General features: G+C 37.4%; 1 protein-coding gene across 5 annotated transcripts in view; it reads left to right on the plus strand.

Moving 5' to 3' along the window:
* LOC129775513 (uncharacterized) overlaps nucleotides 1-24,642 on the plus strand; it is a 130,867-nt gene that overhangs the window by 19,934 nt on the left and 86,291 nt on the right. The window contains exon 2 of one of the 5 annotated variants that reach the window (XM_055780345.1): nucleotides 24,271-24,323. The exons of the other annotated variants lie outside the window; for them this stretch is intronic. The gene's annotated coding sequence lies outside the window, so the exon portion shown is untranslated. The remainder of the gene's footprint in view (nucleotides 1-24,270; nucleotides 24,324-24,642) is intronic. 5 annotated transcript variants of the gene reach the window in all.

Consider the following 24,642-nt stretch of genomic DNA (forward strand, 5'->3'; position numbering starts at 1 on the left):
TTTGTATGTACGTGTGTAACTTTGCAACTTTGTCTATAGCGCTGTCCCACATTAATAGAAATTTAACCCCCTTCCTGTTGACCGATTGATCTGAAACTTGGAACACTCTCTGCATTCATTATAAAACTGCGTATTTCGTAATCTTGAGAATCCAAAATGGCGGCCGCTATGAAATGACGGATTTCATATTTTTAGATGGGGTCTAAACCCCAGCAGTATGAATATCAAACGAAAGGGCTTGACTAGTAGAACACAGTTATTTATGAAAAATTCAAATCCAAAATGGCCACCAGCACAAAATGGCGCCATATATATTTTTTCCAACCCTTATCAATATGGGTATCAAATGAAAGGGCTTGATTAGTAGAATACAATTATTGATGAAAAATGTAAATCCAAGACGGCGGCCGCTACAAAATGCTGGATCACATATTTTCTAAGAACCCCATCAATATGAGTATCAAATGAAAGGGCTTGATTAGTAGAATACAATTATTGATGAAAAATGCAAATCCAAAATGGCAGTCGCTACAAGTAGTTAAAGTTATATTCGTAAGCGCTCATGCATATGAATTTCGATGCATTACTATAATGGTTATAATGGTTATAATGGTTATAATGGTTATAATTTTCGAAGTACATTTAATTTTGTTTTGCGGCCCGCGATACCATGCCTAACATGTGTTTGTGGCCCCTCTGAAAAAAAAAGTTTGAACACCACTGGGCTAGAGAAACTTAATAAAAAATTCAATCGATAAACATAACAAGCTTTTTCGACACACAGCGATTACTTTTCGTTTTACATTCACCTTATTTTAAGATACCACAATTGAACGAAAATTTATTATCAATTATTGTCATGATCCAATAAAACCGCTTCGTTCCTATCGCTGGGGTTTCAAATGATTGAAGTGGAACATCTCCACATCATTTGAAACACATCTGGCCATAGAGAAGAAATTAAAAAAAGAAACGAAACACCACTGCCCTATTTTAGAATTCATTATTTCTGTAGTATTTATCAATAATCATATCTATTGTATCACCATAGTTCGAAAGGGGGAAATCCACAACATATAAAACTCGATCACGCGCGCTAGTGAATTATGCACGGAAGGAACGAACCGAAGAGTAGAAGGAGAAATGTGGGTGAAACATATGAAACACAAAACAGCGGAAAAGAACACTCAGATCACGCGAGTAAAAATATTTCAAATATTTCCCAATTTGCGACCACCGGTACAAGACTGGTTTTTGAAGTTGGTGCTCTGAAGCGAATGAGAATATGCTTTTTTTATATTCGATAGCTACTGAAGTGCTCTCGTTGGTTTCTCGTTGGTTATGCGCAGCTAATAAATGAAGTGGAAAACTTTACAACATCTAAAGGATGCACTCTGTTGCAGTCCCATCGAGACTGTTATTGGAAAATAATGGTATTGCTTTTATGTTACTTTCCTTTGATGCTTGCTGGTCTAGCCACATCAAAGTGAATACGCAAACCTTGCATATAATGGAGGCTTTATGGAAAACTAAAGATTTGTCGATTCTTCAGGAAAATGCTCCCGTGGAATTTTGAATCGTGCAACTCAAATTCACCGACGTAACACAAGATGTTTGTTTATCAATTTCATTATTTCTGACAATATCGGGCCACATGGTCGGCAGATCATGCTGTTGACAATGATACGGAGGTATCGCCAACATAGAAAGAGAAATAAATAAATCCATTGAAAACAAATTCGCACTTCACGCGAGCTGTGATCAAGTCCGTTCTTCGCAAATGTACAATTTGTCGTTAAATATGCATAAATGCAAACAAACCCAGGCCCAGAATAGCATAGACAAACAGTCAGAGAGCAAGTAAGCAAATAAACGGCCAACCCAGGCTAGATGAGCCCGGCTCGTTCAGGTCACAACAACAAGTGTCCGGCCAATTTACGATTTCGCGACGCAAACACGGCAATGCTTCGTTTTCGTTTTGATGAAACCGCCGTCCCGTTCGCCCCGTTCGTGAGAGTTCTCGGTACACTCGGGGATAAGGCTAAGGTCCAATCAGCAAAATGGTGCGCAAAAATATGCTTATCATAGTCATGGTCATCGTCGCTTGCAAAAGGAACGGCGTGCGACAGGCTTTGTTTTTCTCGACGGGAAATGGATAGGTATATTTAGATGCGGCAGGCTGAATTGATAAATTAGCGAGCGCTGCTAAGTCGTACCTTGGGTGGACACACTGCCGGATGGCCGCTGAGACTGGATCGAGAGCATTTTCGGGGGTCACGCGGAATTACCATTGCCGGCGTGATGATATATTTTTGTGGAATGGTTCTAGCATCCGGATCGCTCAATTGTGAGCGACAGGGACACGCGATCTGCTTAATTTTGAAGATTGCTGCCTCTTAATTGAATCGAATTGGCATTGGCTTAATTGTGCTAATTTGGGTTTCAGTTGATGATTTGCTCTCAATTTAGCATAAATTGCAATTTAACAAACTACGAAAGTCCCTCCTTCTTACTCTTCTCTCTATCCGAATATAAGAAAACATGTTTAAGCTACGTGTTTTTCAAATCATTTTTCAGTACCAGATGAATATATTTTTGATTTTATACATTATTAGCTGACCCGACAAACTTCGTCCCGCCCAAAATTGATTTTTCATTATCACATTCACGTTTTCTTACTAAGCGCACGTTCATAGGTTCAATCGCAAAACTGTTCATTGATTGATTCTCTAATATATCCTTTAAAATTACATTTTATTATAAAATTCCTAGTACTTCTACCAAAACTCGTCATTATAATATTATTATCAGGGGATTATTTTTAGGCACAATTCTCGTTCAAGATTTTCCAACCACTTGCAAATAACATGTTTCTCCGTTACATGGAATAAATGTTTGATACAAAAAATATGATAGAATAAAGACAGTCCCAAATCGGACAATCCCTTCCTCGAGTTTTTTTTTCTCTTATCAACACATTCGATCCATTTTTATTTATATAGATAGAAGAAGCTATAGGAATGAGTTTTATCACATTAAAATCAATTTCCACTTTCGAACAAAGATCAATTTCGTTAGCGCAAACATCAAATAGAGTAACAACGCTTATCACTATGAAATTGTAGAACATATGGGAATTGAATTTCCGCAAATTTTCCCATAATGTTCAGAGTTTTCCGAAACTTTTCAATTGTCATGTTTGGTTGGAATATGTTTGATTGAAATATGTGTTTTAATTTTTTGTTTTTTTTTTATTTGTTTTAAGTCATTGTTGGTATTTGTGGTATTTTAAGATGCCGGATGTTAGATCATCAGTTAATGTAGATTGTTTCATGTAGCGGCTGTGAAAATTTTAGTTCGGTAGTTAGCGATGTGGGCGGTGGTACCTGAAATTATGATCGTGTTCATAGTAGAGAATAAAATGTGTTAGAGAATAGTAAATCGGACTGGGTGTTAGCTTTGTGTTTTTTTCTACCCGATTTTCGCTAGTGAGAATCTACATCTCTCTTTACATGCAACACTCTCGTGCGAAATTCAGCATGCGATGAGGAAGAGTGCCGAGAAAATCGGAATATAAACATAATCGTTGGATAGATGGATTCAAGTTAAGTATTATCGGATGTCTCTCACTTTCGCTTGGATGTCTCTCTTATTGCAGCGTTGTATCTTTGTTTTTTTCTTTCTTTCGTTTGTCTCATAGTTGTACTGTAGAATGGCTATTTTTCTATCTCAAAATGAAGCTAAGAATCTTAATAAAGATGAGACAAGTGACGAACATCGAAATAATAGTCAGTTTTAGCGAGTTTAAAAGAATTTCCTCGGCGACCTTCTCAAGCTAAGAATATATCGTCAATTAGAGGAATATTAAAAGCGTTTCTTAGCGATTTTCTCAGGATGCCAAAAATAACTTTGGTCTCCGCGATTGAATAAAAATATATAGATCGATGGTTTTGAAAGGAGTTTTTTATGACCTTCTAAGGTCAGGAAAAATCGCTATGTACTACGCACGGTGAATAACGAAATGCATGACCGATCCGATAAGAATGTATATTTTCTTCAAATCTCATTTCGCCGAAAAAAGGGTGTGTCAATCAAATTGCATCACGGAAAAAACGCTGTAGAAATTCGCCCAGTAGACCGATCCTTTCGAAAATTTTAGACAGTAAAATAAAAACTATTAAACAACTTTTGGCATTTTGTTTTTATTCATACTTCGAGCCCAAGCCCGTATGCTCGTACCTTCCTCTTTACACCGTCCATAAGGTTCTGTACAACGTCAGGTTGTAGTTTTTTTTTTGAACAGAAATCCATTTTCTCTTGAAGCCCGCCTCCGATTTGACAACTTTTGGGTTCTTCCGGAGGGCCTGCTTCATAATCGCCCAATATTTCTCTATTGGGCGAAACTCCGGCCCTCGTGCTGCTTCAATAGTGGTAGTAAGTGCTTCTGTAGGCACTCCTTAAGGTAAACCTGCCCGTTTACCGTGCCGGTCATCACGAAGGGGGCGCTCCGCTTTCCGCAAGAGCAGATCGCTTGCCACACCATGTACTTTTTGGCAAACTTGGATAGTTTCTGCTTGCGAATCTCCTCCGGAACGCTGAATTTGTCCTCTGCGGAGAAGAACAACAGGCCCGGCAGCTGACGAAAGTCTGCTTTGACGTAGGTTTCGTCGTCCATTACCAGGCAATGCGGCTTCGTCAGCATTTCGGTGTACAGCTTCCGGGCTCGCGTCTTCCCCACCATGTTTTGCCTTTCGTCGCGGTTCGGTTAGGAGCCTTCTGAACCTTGTATGTACGCATGCCCTCCCGCTGCTTGGTCCGCTGGACGAATGAACTTGACAAATTCAGCTTATTGGCGACATCCCGGACCGAACTTCTCGGATCACGTCTAAACTGCTTAACTACGCGCTTGTGATCTTTTTCACTGACGGAGCATCCATTTTGCCGTTCTTCACCTTCCGGTCGATGGTTAGGTTCTCGAAGTATCGTTTTAGTACTCTGCTGACCGTGGATTGGACGATTCCCAGCATCTTACCGATGTCCCGATGTGACAACTCCGGATTCTCGAAATGAGTGCACAGGATTAATTCACGACGCTCTTTTTCGTTCGACGACATTTTTCCAAATTTACGAAAAATTGACAGTGAAGCATGGCCAACGTGATCTATACACTCTTATCTGATTATAAGCGAAAGCTGAAGATATAATTCCTAAAAATTAAATTTCTACAGCGTTTTTTCCGTGATGCAATTTGATGTGACACACCCTTTAGTTGAGACTTCGCGTTTTTAGAATCACATCACTTACCGCAGTGAATCCTGATTTTTCTTAACCATTCCCACTAACAACTATCCCTTCCATGCTAAACGCTAGAGAACCACGCTATAGAGGCGACCCTTCTGGCCTTCGGGCGGCGAATATCATACTAACTTCACTTCCCTTCCCCTGGTGACTGTAAGAACGTGGCTGGCTCCGTTATTGACCGTTTAAAGCTCGAATCACCGAAAATGGACAACGAGAATGATTTGCTAGTCCCAGGCGTCATTCTGTGTGTTCTTTGTGCAATTTGGTTGGTTCAGGTCAATCACGGAGAGCAACTACGAATTGTACAGTCTACCCAAGCTCAAGCTCAAGCTCTTTTTACTATTAAAGAATACTTTCCTACTTCATTTTATAATAACATGTAATATTATCACGCATTTCTGCATCAGCAGCGGTAGCTATGTGGATAGCGTGGTCGTGTTAAACAACCTTGCATTCAGTGTTGCCACACGTACAGATTTATCTGGAAAGGTCCAGATTTTTCCATTAATTTTAGTACAGATTCTTTTCGGTATAGGGTACAGATTTTCGCCAAAAAGTACAGATTGAAAAAGGTTTTTTTCCGCTTTTTTTCTTTGGAGTTTTTAAAATTGTATTTAGATTTGCGGTGTGATCATTGTTTATAAAATTAGTCATCATCAAATACGAAGGAAAAAAATTTCATTGGAACGAAAATATCTCTGTATGGAAAGGTTCTACAGGAACGTTATAGGGATGAAAGCTGCTTGATAAGGTTAATTGGATTTGCTATTGACAACACATTGTGTTAGTCCACGAAATTTTTGAAAAAACAGAAATAACTCGATTTTTTATTCCTTCTCAATATTATGGTCCACTCCATCTTCACACCCGAGGAACCAAATGTGTTCCTAGAATATTCCAAATCTCAAAAGTTTGCGCTTTTATCCGATGTACGTCCCATCTCCATGCGAAGATTTTTCACGAAATTACAAAATCTCAATTCAAAAACAATTGTTTTATTATTTTTAAGTTGAAAAAGAGAATTTAATTTTTTTAAGTGTACTTCATTCTTATTCATGGAAACCATTAGATGTTCAACATCTATGTCGAAGACATTTCGATCAAATGAATAGTTTTCATGTTTCATTTGAGATAAAAGTCCCTGTTTCTGTGTGGGCCTCTATAAAAAATAACAGTTTCAACAAAATGGATGGACGTGAAATTGCTCTTACATTTTTCTTCGTGTAAAAAATTTGACTGATTTGAGTAATATGTTTGCTTAAAATCTGTCGTCAAAAGGTGTCCTTGTCTATCCGACAGCCAACGACAGTATTAACTCATTAACTCGCACCTTTGGCGATTATTCAATATCTGTGGCGACCTAAATTCAATGCCCTAACCAGCGCTACAACACCATTACAACCCGACGCATCCGGAATTTAATCTTTTGGAAATTGGAATTTGGAATGAGAGAAATATGCGCGATCACCACGCAGGGAAGAATGTCTGGAATGTTTGGTCCCGATAATGCCCCTATCATCATTGGTCGCCGTCTGGGGCGCGTCCAACGGATGAATTGTTCGAGTTCGTTTACTGTCGCAATGTTCTACCGTTCCGGGTCTTCGCTCGCCAATGAACCAAAAAACATTTTTGACGTTGTCGACCGGTTTCGGCGTGGCCCAAATTGAAGTTGATCCCAAACCGATCACTATATATTTTTTCTTTTTTTTATTTGGGAACGACGTAGTTCCACTTGGAGCTTCTTCAGGTTTATTGGCACTCGCATGGAACGATCGAACAGGACCACTTAAATGTGGATGAGGGTGATTTAGCGTTGTGGGTTTTTTCGGTTGTTTGCCACTGCTCTCTTGTCGATGACTTGACGGCGCGATGATGCTGCGGGTATTCACTTCTTCCTGGTTGGCTGTTTGTACTCGCGATTCTACACACCCGGGGGCGCGTGTAGTCTAGAGCTGGTTTCAGTTATTTCTTTTATTTCGAAAGGTGTGTATGCTCCACCGCTCCGCCGGTTGATGACGACGGGTGGAATAACGAACATTTTTGCCAGCTGAATCATCTTTGTTTGGAAGGTTATTTTTTTCGTTGTGCAAGCTCGCAAGCTGTTATGAGAGCGGGCAAACAGAAGCTGGCACCGCTCTTTGTTGCACGGACAGTGGAGCGCAGCTCTTGTCGCGTTTTATTGGGATTCGATTCCTGTCGTTTACATTACACTTCATCTTGTGTTGCGAACATTTTTTCACATGCCGAAGATGAGAATTTCGATTTGATTTGTTGCTTTCAGGCTGTTCTTGTTCACTTCAGCGCTTGCCATGAGATGTTTTAGTTACTTTCCATTCCAAAATAAAAAACAACGATTCAGATTTGAACTGAAATAAACAGTGAGTTTTTCTCGTATATCTCTTGGATTCTGAGTGGGAAGCTCTCGAATACTTGTGAAAAAACGAAACGACCACTTCCGGCCAGAATGAGAATCTAATCTATATTCCCGGCAAGATATGTGCGACGTTAACCACTCGGTCGGGGAAACACACACACATATACAAATAAGATTGTTGATGTTTATTTGGCTTGACAAGGCTGCCAAGTTGGCTTACAAATAGTATCAAATTATGTTTGGTTACGTTCAGAGTTACTTGAGAACGAATCAAAGTAAAAAAAAATAGATTTCACGCCTAACTTTCCAATATGACCTATCTGTTGCTTGAATGTAGTTTATATTTTTATTTTATGTCGTTTTCATCTTTTTTCATATTAAATACAGTAAAACCTGTTTTTGTGCAGTTTTTTTGTGCGATTTTTTTTGTGTGGGTTTCTGTTCTTGTGCGGTTTTTTTTGCGCGATTTTTTTTGTGCGGTGTATGAAAAGAAACATATTTGACGAAGTTATCGTTCATTTAGTTTTTTTTCGAAGGTTTATATGCATTTCATTGCGAAAAAAGCATATTTGCGTCTCAATTATCCACTTCTGAAATCATTTCCCTCCTCTCATCAAATGCTCTAAGTTTTTCTAAGTTTTTGCATGATATGATTTCTAACAGCAACACGTTTCGACATCCAACTAAAAGAACATAACAGCCACGCGCAACCGAAAAGGTAAAGGGCCCCATTGCAAAGCAGGGAAAAAAGGAAATTGAACGGTGAATGGCGTGGATTTCGTGGATATTTTCTTGGGGGAAACTTTTTTTATGCGGCCCCCATCTACCGCACAAAAAAAGTTTTTTTCAAAATGTGTACCGAACACGATTTTTTATAAAGCTGCTGGTGAAATTTTGCACGATGTTTTTATGCGACATTTTTTGTGCGGTCCCTATCCCCCGCACAAAGAAGGTTCGTCTGTAGTACCTTTGTTTTTATCCATGGATTAAACAGATCGTGTTCACTTTACCGGAACCAATTTTTGCAACAATTGTTCGATTTCAGGCCATTCCTATGTACTTTCGCATCAACCACTAGAGTCGTTCATCGTTGTTCCTTCGGAACCAATATTGCACTGTTATTATTTCATTCTCATTCTCATTCTCATTCTCATTCTCATTCTCATTCTCATTCTCATTCTCATTCTCATTCTCATTCTCATTCTCATTCTCATTCCCATTCTCATTCTCATTCTCATTCTCATTCTCATTCTCATTCTCATTCTCATTCTCATTCTCATTCTCATTCTCATTCTCATTCTCATTCTCATTCTCATTCTCATTCTCATTCTCATTCTCATTCTCATTCTCATTCTCATTCTCATTCTCATTCTCATTCTCATTCTCATTCTCATTCTCATTCTCATTCTCATTCTCATTCTCATTCTCATTCTCATTCTCATTCTCATTCTCATTCTCATTCTCATTCTCATTCTCATTCTCATTCTCATTCTCATTCTCATTCTCATTCTCATTCTCATTCTCATTCTCATTCTCATTCTCATTCTCATTCTCATTCTCATTCTCATTCTCATTCTCATTCTCATTCTCATTCTCATTCTCATTCTCATTCTCATTCTCATTCTCATTCTCATTCTCATTCTCATTCTCATTCTCATTCTCATTCTCATTCTCATTCTCATTCTCATTCTCATTCTCATTCTCATTCTCATTCTCATTCTCATTCTCATTCTCATTCTCATTCTCATTCTCATTCTCATTCTCATTCTCATTCTCATTCTCATTCTCATTCTCATTCTCATTCTCATTCTCATTCTCATTCTCATTCTCATTCTCATTCTCATTCTCATTCTCATTCTCATTCTCATTCTCATTCTCATTCTCATTCTCATTCTCATTCTCATTCTCATTCTCATTCTCATTCTCATTCTCATTCTCATTCTCATTCTCATTCTCATTCTCATTCTCATTCTCATTCTCATTCTCATTCTCATTCTCATTCTCATTCTCATTCTCATTCTCATTCTCATTCTCATTCTCATTCTCATTCTCATTCTCATTCTCATTCTCATTCTCATTCTCATTCTCATTCTCATTCTCATTCTCATTCTCATTCTCATTCTCATTCTCATTCTCATTCTCATTCTCATTCTCATTCTCATTCTCATTCTCATTCTCATTCTCATTCTCATTCTCATTCTCATTCTCATTCTCATTCTCATTCTCATTCTCATTCTCATTCTCATTCTCATTCTCATTCTCATTCTCATTCTCATTCTCATTCTCATTCTCATTCTCATTCTCATTCTCATTCTCATTCTCATTCTCATTCTCATTCTCATTCTCATTCTCATTCTCATTCTCATTCTCATTCTCATTCTCATTCTCATTCTCATTCTCATTCTCATTCTCATTCTCATTCTCATTCTCATTCTCATTCTCATTCTCATTCTCATTCTCATTCTCATTCTCATTCTCATTCTCATTCTCATTCTCATTCTCATTCTCATTCTCATTCTCATTCTCATTCTCATTCTCATTCTCATTCTCATTCTCATTCTCATTCTCATTCTCATTCTCATTCTCATTCTCATTCTCATTCTCATTCTCATTCTCATTCTCATTCTCATTCTCATTCTCATTCTCATTCTCATTCTCATTCTCATTCTCATTCTCATTCTCATTCTCATTCTCATTCTCATTCTCATTCTCATTCTCATTCTCATTCTCATTCTCATTCTCATTCTCATTCTCATTCTCATTCTCATTCTCATTCTCATTCCCATTCTCATTCTTATTCCTCATTCTTCTTTTAATTCTTATTCCTCGTTCTTCATTCCTCGTTCTTCATTCTTCATCCCTCATTCCACATTCTTCATTTCTCATTCCTCATTCATTCATTCATTCCTCTCATTTTTTAATCACTAATTATGCTCATTACTCTCATTACCATTGCTTATACTGATCTCATCGCTCTCATTGGTCTCATTGCTCTCATTGCCCCATTGCTCTCATTGGTCTCATTGCTCTCATTACTCTCATTGCACAATGATCCAGAAGAAGTATTTAAGTAGAAATTAGCATTTCGAGCTCGACAGTTATTCTTAGACATAAACTGTCTTTGACAAAGTTGTTACATACGATAGAGTGCTCATTTTTATGTTATCAAAAATATGGTGACCAAAATTTTCGATGAAATAAAATATCTAACTTTCTTATTCTTATACATAGAGATAAACATAGTTCGACAATGTTGTAGTTCCAGTTATTTGAGTTTTTTTCTACCTCTTGAAATAACCGATATAGCGTATTTTTCTAAGTTACGTTAGGGTCACCATGAAAAAAACTGTCTTCAAATTCTACATACAAACTGTCTTCGGGAGACTTTTAGAACTTACTAATACAAACATTTTGCGATACAGAACTTGTCAATATCTTCCCAAAAAAACATGCTTTTTTCATTTGTTTGTTGACGGAATTTGAAAAAACAAATTTCACTCTATATAATATGTGATTTGCAGTACCATGTTATTTTTTTTGTGTTTGAGTAAATTAAAATTGAAATCATGGGTTTTCGGATAAAAAAATACATAAATATCTTAGAGTAGGATTAAGATATTGACAAGTTCTGCATCGCAAAATGTTGGTATTGATAAGCTCTAAAAGTCGTACGAAGACAATTCTGATGTTCTGATGTTGGATTTGAAATATCAAAGTTAAAGCAAAAAAAACGTTTTTTCATGGTTACCCTAATGCAACCTAGATAGAAAGCGCCAAAAACAACTTGGTGGGAGATACTTGTTCTTTAGACAAAAACTGTCTTCAACAAAGTTGTTACATATAATAGAGCGCTCATTTTTATGTTATCAAAAATAGGGTGACCAAAATTATCGATGAAATAAAAAATCGAACTTTTCTTATCTTTATAGATAAGTTCGACAATTTTGTAGCCCCATTTATTTTAAATAACTTTGTAGAACAAAGCTTTTTACTATCTTTTGGTATAATCCATTTAGCGCTTTTTTTGTAAGTTGCATTAGAGTGACTATAAAAAAAAACAGGTTTTTTACTTTAACTTTTATATTTCAAATTCTACATACAAACTGTCTTCGTACGACTTCAAGAACTTATAAATTCCAATAATTTGCGATGCAGAACTTGTCAATATGTTAATCCTACTTAAAGTTATTGATGTTTTTTACCCAAAAAGTCATGATTTCAATTCAAACACAAAACATAACAGTGTTGAAAATTACACATCATGTAGAGTGAAATATGTACTTTAAAATGCCGTCAATAAACTTTGTTTATGTTTGCCCCAGAAAGAATGACAAACAATTGAAGAGAGCATATTTTTGGGGAAGAAATATCAATAACTTTGAGTGAAGTTGAGATATTGACATGTTCTGCATCGCAAAATGTTTGTATTAATAAGTTCTGAAAGTCTTTCGAAGATAGTTTGTATGTAAAATTCGAAATATAAAAGTTAGAACAAAAAAACAGTTTTTTTCATGGTGACCCTAACGTTATTTAAAAAAAAGCGCTATATTGGTTATTTCAATAGATAGAAAAAAAAACTTTGTTCTACAAATATGTGTTAAACAACTGGGACTACAACATTGTCGAACTAAGTTTTTCTCTATCTATAAAGATAAGAAAGTTAGATTTTTTATTTCATCGACAATTTTGGTCACCTTATTTTTGAAAAATAAAAAAATTAAAATGAGCGCTCTATCATATGTAACAACTTTGTCGAAGACAGTTTCTGTTTCTGTTTCTGTCGAGCTCCAAATGCTAATTACCACTTAAATGCACCTCCTGGACTATTGTGCATTGCTTTTATAGTTCTTATCGCTCCCATTGCTCTAATTGCTTGCGTTGCTTTCATCGTTCTCATTGCTCTCACTACTATCATTGCTCTCATTGCTTGCATTTCTCTTATGGCTCTCGTTGTTTTTATTGCTTTAATTGCTCTCATTGCCTCATTTCCTCTCATCACTCTCATCACTATCATCGCTCTCGTTACTCTCATTGCTCTTATTGCTCACAGAAATGGGCAGAGGAAATGTATGGAAAAATTGGAATTTCCGAATCGATTGGTTTTTAAATCATCATAATTAGTTCGCAGCGAAAATAGTTATTAATGTTAACATTATTTCATAAAAACGTGACCCGTCTAATTCAAAAAACTATTGCACAATTGGAAAATGTCAAGCTTTATCTGAACAGGAATGCCACGGGTTCCGATTAGCCCAATGTGTCAACCAAAACGAGCGACTAACGTAGCAGCGAGATCCATTCTAAATATATCAACACCATCGCGGAAACAATCGTAGTTAACATCGTTTGTCATTCTTATCATTTTAGTTTCGTTCTTAACTGCGAACATTCAAAGTTGTTAAAGTTTTAACCGAGATTCCACTGAACGGCACCGAACCGTCGGCTGTCGGATAGAAAACGACATTTTTCGAAATGTCAATTTAGTAAGAGGGAATTTTATTGGGACGTGTATGTGGCAAAGTATGCGAAAAGCTTGAATGCGCACTTATTTGCAACGTGTCTCTTGTTTCACTCGCTCGTACTGCTCTTACATCGCTAGAGCATATATATTATACAAATGCTATACCAGTATTTGAGAGTAGCACATTTTCTGTTGTTTTAAGGCTCATTTAGTGTAATCAGGATGCAAAAACATGTGCTAAAATTAATTTTGGGTGTGCGAGCGAGTGAAACAAGAGACACGTTGCAAATAAGTGCGCATTCAAGCTTTTCGCATACTTTGCCACATACACGTCCCAATAAAATTCCCTCTTACTAAATTGACATTTCGAAAAATGTTTTTTATATTTTTTTTTGGATTTTTCGGACCACTCTAAAATGGAAATAGGCACCCTAATAAAAAAAAATACGGGTCTAATATTTTGTGATAAAGAACACCATTTCCACTTTCGACGAAAATCTGAGAACCACTATACCGGTTTGACATGGAATTGCTGTATATAAAGCCGTATATAACGACATGCGATGCATGTCACACTGATCTGCGATTTGACGTGGCAATGTTAAATAAAATGAATAGAATGTACGTTTATAACACCGCACATCGCGATATTAGAATCATTGTTATACCAATATATGACTCAATCCCTCAATGATATCGAAATTGTGTTTTTGCATTTTATACAATTTCATACACACATTATACATCCTTTGATTGATATTTTATACGATTGTAATTTGATAGGAATTTATATGCGTTATATGCCTGGGTAAAAGTTATACGATTTATTGTTTTCTGGGTGTATATTGCCGCCACTTTTGCATGTATATTGCAGTTAGGCGCTATATGATGCACTAATAAGGTAAAAATACGAAAATTTTGCTCGGTGTGATAATGATAGGGATTGTAACGACTGGAATTTTCTTATATATGTGACACCGTATCCACGATTTGTTTCGCGCGCAAATGTCGCAAAAGACATTTCCGTTAACAGACTTGTCCGACACTATTTTCCTGCAGTACTACGAAAAATCAAATCTCTGCAGAAAAATATTTGAAAAGTCTGTGGATTTAAGCAAAAAAAAAAATTTTTCAATTAATTAAGAACAGAGAGAAAGACATCGTCCAGATTTCTTTTTGTGTCATTTCTAATTTTGATTTCTGGCACGACCAGACTGGAAAATTTTCATCGATGTGACAATACCGAAGGCAGAATAATTTTTCCCAAAACACACCCAAACCTGCCTGCGGCAGGTCAATCCTCCTTTATGCATCGTAACACGTCACACCACGCGATCTTGATGAGAGGTACGGGCATATATGCTCATGCATTCAAGTTCAAGTTTATCAGATCGGGTGTGCTGCTGTTGTGTTGCATCATCTTGCGCCTTCTGTATCACACTTTGGGCTGCTATTACGGCAGCCAGAGCTTGCTTTTTTTTCTTCGCTCTCCTCCCCAATTCCCCTTTCGCATGCCGCCACTGTGCGTTGTTCGCCCTGCTCAAACTTTATGTAAGAGATCAACAGCCCAGCAGCCAACCTGGTCGAGGTTGGACCACGGTAATTACACACCTCGTGCACCTCGCCAACCTACTTATATAGAAAGAGGCTGCTACCGTGCGAGATGAAGATATGCGAAAAAGCTGCCCGAGGGAGGACTGTTTATTACCCGGCCCGGAGATTCCCAATCTCGGAACCGCCGCCGCCGTATTCTGCAACCGAGCACGAGGACGTGCCAAAGCGTGAAACAAGATGTTGTTCACTCGCCCCGAGAGTTCATTGATTCCTTGACTATGTGATAATTGCATCTTTCGATCTCCAATATGCCGCGCACATACACACACACACACACACACACACAGACACACATACGCACGCTTGTGTTTTTGCTCCTTAGACACAATCTGCGCTCGTCTGAAGATGTTCTACTGAAAAACGCGCAATAGAGAAAGAAACGCAGAGAGAGAGAGGGCAAGACAAAACTGCTGAAGATGATGATGATGATGTTATAGTTAATGGTCAGTTTGACTTCTTCGTCTTGCTCGATTCCGAAGTCCACTAGGTTACTTTTTATACGGCTAGAGGTACCTGTTGGTTCGCTACGGCGCATTACATCACATGCCTTTCTCGCGAATCTCGTCCCATCGTCCCAAGGCCGAGCTAGCGAGAGAGAAGAAGGAAAATTCGCACTCCAGGGTAGATGGATTTTTTTTTCGCAGACCGCTTCTAAGGAATTTCTCCTATCGGCTATCTATTCCCGCTTGCGTTGGAATGCTACCCCCAGCCGCCCGGTAGATGACCATGCATATATCTATACCGTAGCAGTGGAACGACGAGAGGATTAGTCCACCTGGGGAGCAATTACTACACAACAGTCTTGTGTACATAATTTCTTTTTTTTTTTGCTTCACTCTACGACGGAGGGGATAGGCTAAAATAATGGTACTTGCACGCCCAGGAACAGGTCAACGTAATGTGGAAAGCAGCGCGCAGGATAATGGCTGGAATGGTTGGAAGAAATATGCGCTCTCCTATTTTTAGACATCAAAGCCCCATCTAAATGGGCTTGGACGCAACGACGTTCGAAGTTCGCCGCTATCAATGGCTAAGTTATAGTTAGGAATTTTGTTCTTCAGTCTGGAGTTCGTTCTGGACGAACGATGTCCATCACCGGCAAAAGCCCGGCAAGGTCATACAAAATAGTTTTTCTTTCTCTCATCAAAGAGGAGGCAACTTTACTTTTAGAATTTTGTACTGAACGACTTAATCGTTTTGTATTCAGATTGAGTTCAGCCATCCATACTACCATTTGGAAACATATAAAAACTGTCAACATCCACGGGAAATTCAACATCTAATCACTGTTAAAATGTGATTGTCAGACCTTTGTATGATTGCCTGAGTAAAAAAGTACTTATAAGAAACCCTGAACGAAGGTGAATAGCCAGTTTGTCAGTGTCAACCATTGATCTTGAACTCTGTAAACCTACGAAGGGGATAATTCCTCAACAATTTCATTCATCATTCCTCATTTCTCATTTCTCATTTCTCATTTCTCATTTCTCATTTCTCATTTCTCATTACTCATTCCTCACTTCTCATTTCTCATTCATCCTCCCTCATTCCTCATTCCTCATTGCTCTCGTTGCTTCCATTGCTATCATTGCTCACATAGCTCTCATTGCTGTCATAGCTCTCATAGCTTCCATTGCCCTCATTTCTCTCATTGCACTCATTGCGCTCAGTACGTTCATTGCTCTCATAGCTCTTATTGCCCTTGTGATAACCGCGGATATTATTCAAGAATAAAAATTTAAGAATTTAGTATCTTTGACTTTTTTTTGAATTATTTACTGCCATACGTTCTTCTGATGGTGGAGGCGATCTGGCGTACCTCTCACGCTAAAGGTCACGAACTCAATTCTCACTCCCGACATTCTTCCAAAAATGAAAGTAAAAGTGACGAACCAGCTGAAATGTGCTGAAAGTCACTATAATAGAGAAAAAAAAACGTTCTTCTGATTGGTTCGCAAAGCATTCCTTCTTCAATCGTTGAATCGTTGATTTGTTCACCTAATATCTAATATTTAATATATTACACCAAAAAATTCTGCATAGATTCCCTTTCTTGTGGTTAATTGTATAACATATTCATATTATATACCGTGTGCGTGATAATTCATCATTGCTTTGATGTTCTTCGCATGCATCTTCTTCTTCTTCTTCTTCTTAAATGGCACTAACGTTCCTAGAGGAACTTCGCCGTTTCAACGTAATTTCACTTGCGTCATTTTTATTAGTACTTAGTTGAGATTTCTATGCTAAATAACTCGCTTTTAATGCATTCTGAGTGGCAATCTCTAGAATAAGCGTGACCACAGTGCAAGTCGGAGAAATTTTTTTTGACGAAAAATTCACCCGACCAGAACGGGAATCGAACCCCCGGCATGTTACGTGCTAACCACTCGACAACGGGAGCACTTCTTCGCGTGCACGTAAGCTATAATTCATATCACAAAAGGCAGCGAGTAAAAGCAGTCCTTTTCCGTAGTTTGACAGTTGCATTATGACGAAGTGGCAGCGTATTCGTGATTTATCCCACGCGCAAATGTAACAAAAAGACATTTCAATCGCCGTGGAAACTTCTCGGTGGACCGTGAAAAGAGTCTCAGACCGAGAAATGAAATAATCCGCACCGCGGTTCATCCGCTCGCGGATTAGCGGGGTTCCACTGTATTGTAGCGAAAACTATTTTTTTTAAAGTTAATGGTGAAGTTTAGCACATTTTGTTATGCAATTTATTTGTGCGGTTCCTATCTTTCGCACGAAAATAGGTTTGACTGTGTGTTCAGAAACGAGATGAAAAGAGTGATTGATAGTAATAACAATTGATAACACTATTGAGCAGAGTTTTTAATTTGTTAGTTTTGATTTAACTGTATACTGCACATTTCAAATCGATTGATCTATTGTTAATGATATCTCTGGATGCATTATCAATGGATCAATCGATTTGAAATATACAGTCCAATAAAGAAAAGATTAACTTTGTTGAAAAAAATGTTAAATGATTCGATCATGTAAAGCACTATCTGAACGAAAATTTCCACGTTGTGATTGGTCCAATCTGTGTACCTCGAAATGTGCCGACAAAAACGAGCACCTAACGTGACGGCGAGGCACAATGTGAATATTCTCATTCCAATAGCATGGTACATCAGCAGAAGTGAAAAAAACATCCCAATAAATACTACCTTTGTTACTCACTTTGATATGAGACCATCTGTCACTTCCTAGTTTTTTCTTCGGTTATACAGTGCTGAGCGGACGTGCAAAGTTTTCTTCAGAATGCATTCTCAAAATATGAACAAATATTTCCTTAGGTTTCGCCCTTATTCGATGCATTAGTAAAAAATAAATTCCATTTGCGATTTTCTGTTACGACTTTTTCTCTGAACTGCTTTTTTAAGGTTTCGAGAAAGTAGGACTTAGTTTTCTAATCGTTTGTGTGTGCATATGTGTTTGTGCGGCGACGCGAAACTTCTTTGAAATAATAAATCAGTCCATACCATTGTGTTGGTTGTTGAACTCCATTTTGTTCTGAAATAATATCCGGAAAGAAAACCAGAGAATTTGAATGTCAACAATGCCGACATGTCTTGGACATCAAGATAGTGGCTTTTTCTCGGTATTGTCCCATTTAGTAGAGTTCTGTACAATTATTCCAGTCCAAATTGAGACCCAATCAATATTCATTACGGTCCTTAGCGTCAGCCTGTCGAAGTCAGGAGTCTTGTGTTATAAACAAAAAAATAGACTACCTGCTCACTATTCACTACTCACTACTCACAATACACTACTCACTACTCACGACTCATTACTCACAACTCGCTACTCATTTCTCACAATCCACAACTCAATTTTCAATACTCACTACTTTTTTTATATACCCATCTCTCACCCCCACCTCTAAGGAACTCATACTCGAGCTTCCTGGAGTTGGTCACTGTTTTTTTACACGGGACACTACAACACTTAGAGGAAAGAGGACAAAACCATAAAAATCTATAACTTTGGATCCCAGTGAAATGATATTCTTTCAAGGGATATACTTACTGCTCACTACTTATTACTGACTAATCTCTATTCACTATCCACTACTCACAACTTATTACTCACTAATCCCTACTCAGGACTCACTACCCATTGCTCATTACACACAGCTCATTACTCACAATTCTCTATTCATTACTCACTACTCACCACTCACCACTCACTACTCTCTACTCACTACTCACTACTCACAACTCACAATTCACTACTCACTACTCACTACTCACTACTCACTACTCACTTCTCAACACGCATTACTCATCTCCACAGCCGACGTAGCCGACGTTACTCCTGATATTATTCTAGAATGAAAAATAATTTGGGATTGGTCAAAGTGGGCTGTATAGAATAAAATTTTAATTTATGCATTTGTAGCATATTAAGAGAAATATCCCTTTTAGCAATCACCGTTATCAAGATTATGCGATTTGTTTATGTTCAACGATTTTTCACTCCAGAATGGATAGATCAAAGAATAAATTTCATAGAATCTAAATCCTTAAAAAAGTCGAGGGGTTGTATCCGAGACACGACCGCGTAGGACGTAGGACTACGCACTATATTTTTTTTAATTTGTTGGTTTATCATTTTGGATGTTATTTGCGAATACGTCGAAATTTCACAAAAACAAACTCTTTAGTAAGAAGTTACGGCGACCCTGAAAAGGATTAATGGCTTGTGTGGTTTTGTAGAATCATTTCGAGAAGTAACGATTCCTTCTTGTCTTTGCGAGAACAATACACTAATTGGTCATATGTCGCAATTTGTTTCTTTATATCAATGCACGCATTGCATCTTCCGTGCATCGCCATTCAACAAGCATCAAACACTCGTCTAACAGATGCATACAGTTGCAGCGATAAAAATGAAACATCGAAACACACTTCATGTGAAAGAAAACCAGAGAATTTGAATGTCAACAATGCCGACATGTCTTGGACATCAAGATAGTGGCTTTTTCTCGGTATTGTCCCATTTAGTAGAGTTCTGTACAATTATTCCAGTCCAAATTGAGACCCAATCAATATTCATTACGGTCCTTAGCGTCAGCCTGTCGAAGTCAGGAGTCTTGTGTTATAAACAAAAAAATAGACTACCTGCTCACTATTCACTACTCACTACTCACAATACACTACTCACTACTCACGACTCATTACTCACAACTCGCTACTCATTTCTCACAATCCACAACTCAATTTTCAATACTCACTACTTTTTTTATATACCCATCTCTCACCCCCACCTCTAAGGAACTCATACTCGAGCTTCCTGGAGTTGGTCACTGTTTTTTTACACGGGACACTACAACACTCAGAGGAAAGAGGACAAAACCATAAAAATCTATAACTTTGGATCCCAGTGAAATGATATTCTTTCAAGGGATATACTTACTGCTCACTACTTATTACTGACTAATCTCTACTCACTATCCACTACTCACAACTTATTACTCACTAATCCCTACTCAGGACTCACTACCCATTGCTCATTACACACAGCTCATTACTCACAATTCTCTATTCATTACTCACTACTCACCACTCACCACTCACTACTCTCTACTCACTACTCACTACTCACAACTCACAATTCACTACTCACTACTCACTACTCACTACTCACTACTCACTACTCACTTCTCAACACGCATTACTCATCTCCACAGCCGACGTAGCCGACGTTACTCCTGATATTATTCTAGAATGAAAAATAATTTGGGATTGGTCAAAGTGGGCTGTATAGAATAAAATTTTAATTTATGCATTTGTAGCATATTAAGAGAAATATCCCTTTTAGCAATCACCGTTATCAAGATTATGCGATTTGTTTATGTTCAACGATTTTTCACTCCAGAATGGATAGATCAAAGAATAAATTTCATAGAATCTAAATCCTTAAAAAAGTCGAGGGGTTGTATCCGAGACACGACCGCTTAGGACGTAGGACTACGCACTATATTTTTTTTAATTTGTTGGTTTATCATTTTGGATGTTATTTGCGAATACGTCGAAATTTCACAAAAACAAACTCTTTAGTAAGAAGTTACGGCGACCCTGAAAAGGATTAATGGCTTGTGTGGTTTTGTAGAATCATTTCGAGAAGTAACGATTCCTTCTTGTCTTTGCGAGAACAATACACTAATTGGTCATATGTCGCAATTTGTTTCTTTATATCAATGCACGCATTGCATCTTCCGTGCATCGCCATTCAACAAGCATCAAACACTCGTCTAACAGATGCATACAGTTGCAGCGATAAAAATGAAACATCGAAACACACTTCATGTGAAATATTCGCTAGCGTTCACAGCTCGAGGGAAAACATAAAACACAAAACAAGCAGAATAAGCGACCTCTGTTGTTTCGGACACAGAAAGTTTCTGAGAATTTTCCTCAGAGAAGATGCAATACTTATACGCCAGCGACAGTTTACTCACTATGCATAGGGTGGAGTTTACTTCCCAAATATTCTCTTTTCGCTATCCCCCTTCGTTGTTTCTATTCTAGCGGCTGCATAAGTTGCCCGTTATTGTTTGGGAAAGCACACAAATGGACAGAACAAATGTATGGGGAAATGGGAATGCTTCCAATTTTCATCAATTTACACCATATACAGACTATGGGATTATAATGTGTAGCATATCAAACAAATCTTTGAAAATTTCCGATTTGATTGGTATGCAAATCGTTAAAATTCGTTCGCAGCAAAAATAGTTATTAACGTTGACTTTATTTCATAAAAACGTGACCTGTTTTCTGATTTGGCACCCTTAATGTAAGACGTAGTCCTACGTCAAAAAAATACTTCTAACCAGAGCCCGAAATCTTCGAAGATGAAAAATGAAAATCGACTCTCCTCTCAGTCGCTTCGCTTCGACTGAACACAACACTGCACGCTATTTTATATGTGTGAGTAATTTTCGTTAAGATACAAATAAATCTAGCTTACCTGTAGTATATGTCAAAACACGTTGAACTCAAACATTGATACATGCATACGTGATACATGAGAGAGAGAAACGAGTTTATTTTGGGGGGAGTGCAATGAAGTCCATTTTGACGGGGAAGAATGAAATGAGATAGTCTAGTCGTAGAGTGAAATAGAAACTAAACGCCTGAATGGTGAGTCATGTTGACGGAGTAACTGCTGGAAGAAACCAAAACTCATTTCCAATTGAATGCGAATTTCTTCATAGTCACCTGACTGTCCTCAGTTGAATATGACTTTGTCGAGCCCTGTTTCTAACCATCAACTATGTTGCACTGTGTCAGCCTTCAATCCACTTTTCGAAAGCTTTCTAAAATTTAATTCAAGCCATTTGATCCTTCAACGATTTTTTGTTCTTCGGTTTTTTTACAAAGGACACGTATCGGTTGCCTTCATGGTTGCCCGAGGACATACTCAGTCACTGTGTATTGGAATACCTTCTATTTTCGGGATTTCGTTTCGTCGAGTTGTCGAGCAAATACGAAACATACAGTCTGCCCAAGTTCAAGTTTTGCTGTTTACACGCTCTGAAAATGGACCGCTTGCAGTGTGTTTTTATTTAGTTCATCAAATCGATGTCTATTTGGGGCTATTTTTGAGTGGTATTCGTGTTGTTTTTGGCACGAAACTTTCGAATGAATAACGCAATTAGCATATCCGAATGAATTTTTGGGTAATGTGGGTAATGTTTCTGATTGTTAGCTCAATGATCAAAAATGTTTCGGATTTCAGCGAAAACATTATTTTACACTCGACAAAAAAATTAGAGAAACAAAGTCTTAAAGTGATTTTGTGATTTTTGAAATGCGAAATCAACGCTTGGAGATGAGATGCCATTTTGAAGCTTCTACTTTTTTTTTGAGATATTCTACGAACATATCTTTAGAAATATCGGAAAGAAAAACAAATCGATTTCTTTGTTTTTTCAAAGTTTTTCTGAACAAAATTTTGTTTTTGCTACAACAGCAAATCCAAGAAACCTGATCAACCAGTTTTCATTTTCCTAGAACTTTCCTACAGGATCAATCAATACTTTTGTTTGAATAAAACAATACCCATTTGTCTCTGATGATTATTATTTTAACACTTTACGGGCCGCTCACGAGATTTCTCGTTTTCGCGTTCCTACTTTACGGACTTGTGTGAAATTATTTTTTCTTTAAATTTTCCTTATTTCTCTCGTACAAGTTGTGTAGGGTTTGGCCTATAACTTTTCTTAGACCATTTTCCGACCAATAAAAATTTGGCTAAAGACAAATAAAAATATTCTTTATCGAATGAATACAATCTCGAGAATTTGTTTTCGGTCCTTTCAAATAACTTTTTTTCAATTTTCTTTAAAATAATTAATTTCTTCCAACTTGTCCTATAACTTTTCTCAGACCCTTTTCCGATTAATAAAATTATGGCTGGAAGCTAGGTAACATGTTTCTCTATCGAATATCTTCGATAACTCTATTTGAACAACTATTTAAAATTCTGTATATTTTGCTATATTGACCCATGCTCACGTTTCTGTCAATAACTTTTCTTTGTTATTCACAGAAACGATCAAGAATAAAATGAATTATGTGGAAAGATGAATGATTGAATTCTCTATGCAACGAGCATGATTTTGAAGGTTGTTACTTGATAAACAATCAATTTATTTTAACTGAAATTATTCATTAAATCCAGCAAAACAGAAACTTGCACGCAACAAAAACATTCATCCGTTAACTTCACACATAGAGGCGAATGAAATGCAAAGTTTAAAGCCTCTGAAAAACTTGCAAGCAAAGCAAGCAACTTCACACAAGTCAAAACGTGCGGTCCCATGTGTATGTCTAACAGATTTCTTCCCGGTCCTTAAAGTGTTAATATACAATGATCGCACCGCTCATCGAAGCGAGTTCTTGGTAAATTCTACACAATTCTATAATTTTTTGCTTTGACAAAAAAAAATCAAATATTTAGCGTCAATTTAAAAAAATGACAAAAAGAGGTTTTAGTAGTGTTTTCGAAAATGCTCTGTAATTTAGCAAATACTGCAGTAAGTTTTAATGTTAACAGAAAATAGTTTAGCTTAGTTTATCCCCAAACCCTCATGAACGTTTTATATTGATCAGTTTAGCCGTTTTTTCTGCCGATTGTTCAAAATTTTAGGTAAATTAGAGGTGCGCTTCATCGTAAATTGTTCCAGAAGTACATAATGCTATGCGTACCCTAGGAATGAACGAATCGTATCTTTCATTTTCGAGAGTTTGAGATCCTCAGTGTTGGCGTAGAACCAACTTTGAGTAAATGAATATTGTCATTCCACTCATTTCTTTGATATTTTACATGTTATCAAATCCATACAATCCAACTATGACGGCTGCTACTTCGATTATTATCTTTTGTTATTTTTTTCTCATTAGAGGTTGTTTTACTTATAAATATTATTCTCTAATTCTTCTTGGATATTAATGAAACGTTACATCAATATTTTTCCTTTTCTCTTTTCTAATTGCAGGTGATTTTCATCGATTTCAAGACCTATAAATACAAACGAAATCTACCATTGTGGTGAGTTGAAAAACCGAAACATACAATCGAACAATTGTTATCTATTTTCATGGCGACAATTTCCCAAATTGGGGCAATCCAGAACAATCGTATCCGCGTATCAACGCTCTTCACACGCTCTTTCTCCAATCAATTTCGCAACTTCAACACAACATTCGACACCCCCCAGTGGAGAGGATAATGGTTAAAATTGTCCACATCCGGCTGTCGACACAGGCAAGAAACCCACTGTCGATAACACGGGGAGGGACAAAAAGTGAAAATATAGGTCAAACCCCGTTCGACCTCCCGCAGAAGGTAAAATCAACAAACACTATCG

Source organism: Toxorhynchites rutilus, chromosome 3, assembly GCF_029784135.1.
Source record: "Toxorhynchites rutilus septentrionalis strain SRP chromosome 3, ASM2978413v1, whole genome shotgun sequence".
Lineage (NCBI taxonomy): Eukaryota > Metazoa > Arthropoda > Insecta > Diptera > Culicidae > Toxorhynchites > Toxorhynchites rutilus.